Raw genomic sequence first — 3,688 nt, forward strand, 5'->3', positions numbered from 1 at the left:
GGGGCTTAGCAAAGGGTCAAGTGAAGGCTCTGTCCTCACTCCGAATCAGTAAAGAACCTGTGATCCACCAATCATGTGCCTCACTGTGAAAAGATGCTCAGCAGGAGACCTATCATCAGCACTATTCTGGGAGGTTTCACGAATGTGGGACCCCATATATCAGTAAGCCCTTTGGCAGCAAGCACCCTTTTATGAAACTTCACAAACATGGGCCCCGCTCTGCAGTTGAAACCATGGTTGTGCCCAGTGATCAGGCAGCTGCTTGCCTTAATGTAATAATTGTGACGCAGCAGTGGGTGTTCCTTTCAGAAAAGGAAATGAGAGTAGAAGTGAGCTAGAGTCCAAAAGGATCCAGCTCTGCAGCTGTGGAAGCTGACCCGCTAAGAGCAGCCAGCAATGAGGAGGCAACTGAATTCAGACAGATTTTTCTCTCCAGACCACCTGCACACAGCATATGTGCTCCAGAGGTCTATGTCCCTCACTGGAAACTGTTACACTTATGGCTGCTACGAAGTATTTTTATAAACCTTTAGCCTTGTAGGCCTGCATGCTACAATTGACCCCTGCTTGGCCCCTCACAATTTAGAGTAGTGCTTTTCTCCTTCCCAAAGCCAAAAGGAGGAGGGATAGCAGTTATGGTTTAAACAGCATGGAAGACCTCACCCACAGCAGTCTCCATCCAAGACTAACAAAAAACGACTTTGTTTGCTGCAGAGTAAGATACTGATAATGTTAGATAGCATAACACAGTAGCAGACAAAGACGTTTGGTTATAAAGTATTATTAATTCATGATATCCAGTTCATGGACCAAGCCCACAACCAGCCAGGGGCTCAAAATGGTGGGGTAATTTTGTTTTATTTTAGATAACGATAGCGAAGGGAAACATATTTATTTTTTAAAACAGTAATATATTGACTTATACTCAATATGTTTGTATTTCATATATCTCGTCAAGACGTGGAAGGTCTGACGTTTTGGGACCGGTGAGCTTTGAGGAATCTAATGTCCAATCTCTCTCTGATATTGTTGAAAACCCAACATTGACATGCGTGTAAGTAAGCTTCATTGGCCTTGCAACAGAAACAAAAGGGGACAGAGTTTTAACGAAGGGCAATTTATTTTTTTAAATCTCTGAACAACTTATAAACAAAGTATGTACTATATTGTATATCTCTAATCTGCAATAAACAATGGATGAGTAAAAAAAAAACACTACTGTCTGAAAATGATTCTGGAAGTTCTATATTTCTTTTGTGGCAGTTTGACTGGATCTCATATGAATACATGGCGCAAACTACTCAGCATAAGCTTGAACAATGTGAATAACTGATCTATTTTCTTCCAATGCTGCGCTCACAGGGCAAAACAATACCCTATCACATGCCATTATATATTTATGTTATGGGCCTGCCTAACCTCAAAACCAAACTATTTAAATACGCCATTTAATAGAGGGTTCATCAGCAAAGTAGCACAGTTCAGACCAAGTCAGCTCCACGTTGTTGTGGTCGGTTCAATGCGGCATGCAGACTGGTCGAAACCACCGAGGCTCAACGAGCAGCAAACGTAGTTCCGTTGTGGAACGAAGGCTCAGTTTTAGGAGCACAGGGCTGAGGAGCCGTACTCAAGGAAAGGCATAGAAATGCGTACTGTAATGTAGAGCAGGCGTAGGTACGTCCAGTGAAGAGGGTTACCTCCTCACATTTAAAAATAAAAAAATATTCGGTGATCTTTAAGGTGTGTATCCAAACTACTGTTACATTGTATCGAGTATCACGGCAGATGTGTCTCTTTACCCCTCGGGCGACATGTAACGGCCCCCATCTGTCAACACGACGATACAATGTATGCACGTATTAAGCGTGGTGTGAAAACCATACACGTGTGTGGTTATATAAGTCGTGATAACACTATTACCAGAGCCTAATGGCCAACATGCTAAACACGAAAAACAATGTCACCCGCATTTGAAAGGAAAATGAGCTGTGTGAGGCAGCGGAGCGGACCTGATACGGGTACTTCGAACCCTTGCCAAAATGTGCGTTTAATTGTCGTAGCTGGCGGGCTGAAGGGACGGAGAGGAGAAAAGACATTTTAACAACAGCGCCAAAATACAATTAAAAAAACCTACCGAATGATGCGGATACGGCGCAGGAAACTCGGGTTTTTCGGTCAGAAAAGCCTTCGCGGAATCCAGCCAGCATCCGGACAGTCCCGTCGTCCTCTCACGTCACTTTCTGGGCATTTTCTATGTACACAACAATACACTCACCGTGTCACGGAGGACAGGCTTGTTGCGCTGGTAGACTGGAGATGATAGCAACCAGACTACTGCTACAACTTGGCTTGCTCTACTGGTGTTGAAAGACGAGCTATGATTCGCCTAGAATCCAGAGAAGGTGGAGGGAGGGTTGTGTATCAGAGCTGTTGATTGGTCAAACGTTGGAGAGCAGAACGATTGTAGATTTAAAAGCACAGTACATTCATAAAGTCTTCTATTTCATGTTTTATTTATTTATAATATTTATTTCATAAAATGTTAAATTAAAGCTGCTCGCAGCTGTGAGCGGACCCTCGCTCGAGCCCTTCAGGGATGCCTGCGGGTCGGAGGCTCGCCCGGCCAAGAACCTTCTCATTCTCAGCAGGACGAGTACGGCGACCCTTCGGCGCCCCCCGAATATATATACATATATATATATATATATATATATATATATATACACATATATATACACATATATATATATACATATATATATATATATATATATATATATATATATACATATATATATACATATATATATACATATATATATATGTATATATATATATATATATATATATATATATATATATATATATATATATATATAGATAGATAGATATTTATCTATAGCTATAGCCATAGCTATGTCTCTCTCTCTCTCTCTCTCTCTCTCTCTCTCTCTCTCTCTCTCTCTCTCTCTAATATATATATATATATATATATATATATATATATATATATATATGTATGTATATATATGTATATATATATATATGTATGTATATATATGTATATATATATATATATATATATATATATATATATATATATATAGCTAAAGATATAGCTATATATGTGTATCTATTGATAGATATATTTATAGATCTATATCTATGTATATAGATAGATAGATAGATAGATAGATAGATAGATAGATAGATAGATAGATAGATAGATTAGAAATAGAGAAGACATTACGGACAAAACACAAAATGGCTGACTTCCGGTCTGGTTTAGAGCATGGTCCCAAGAGAGTTATTTCTAAGTTTTCATGTGCTACATACGCTTAGCAAATTTTTAAGAAGTTAATGGGTCCTTTTCTTTGGGACACAATGAGATATCAGCAAGTTTTTATACATTTTGATGACATTGAACCAGTAATGATCCACAAAGAATTTTGGGAGAATCGAACTCAGCGTTTAGGAAGATTTGGGGGGGAAAGTATTTTTTCACAAAATTCAAAATGACAGAAAATCTAAGTAGGCGGAGCTTAAGGGTTTCAATCTGTGTTTTTTAAAGAGCCACCCAAACATGTGTGCCAAATGTCAGGTCAATCGGTCAAAGGGTGCGAAAGCTGTGGGCTTTTACAACTCAAGCGTTGTAAAAAGAAAGTGAGTTTTTTTAGGGGACACTATC

At 39.1% G+C, this 3,688-nt stretch overlaps 1 protein-coding gene across 3 annotated transcripts in view; it reads right to left on the reverse strand.

Moving 5' to 3' along the window:
• tpst1 (tyrosylprotein sulfotransferase 1) overlaps positions 1-2,340 on the reverse strand; it is a 71,255-nt gene extending 68,915 nt beyond the window's left edge. For all 3 annotated transcript variants that reach the window (XM_068585496.1, XM_068585497.1, XM_068585495.1), the window contains exon 1: positions 2,135-2,340. The gene's annotated coding sequence lies outside the window, so the exon portion shown is untranslated. The remainder of the gene's footprint in view (positions 1-2,134) is intronic.
• Between the last annotated feature and the right edge of the window lie 1,348 nt (positions 2,341-3,688).

Source organism: Clinocottus analis, unplaced genomic scaffold, assembly GCF_023055335.1.
Source record: "Clinocottus analis isolate CAN_PGR_092001 unplaced genomic scaffold, fCliAna1.0.p SCAF_2, whole genome shotgun sequence".
Classification (NCBI taxonomy): Eukaryota; Metazoa; Chordata; class Actinopteri; order Perciformes; family Cottidae; genus Clinocottus; species Clinocottus analis.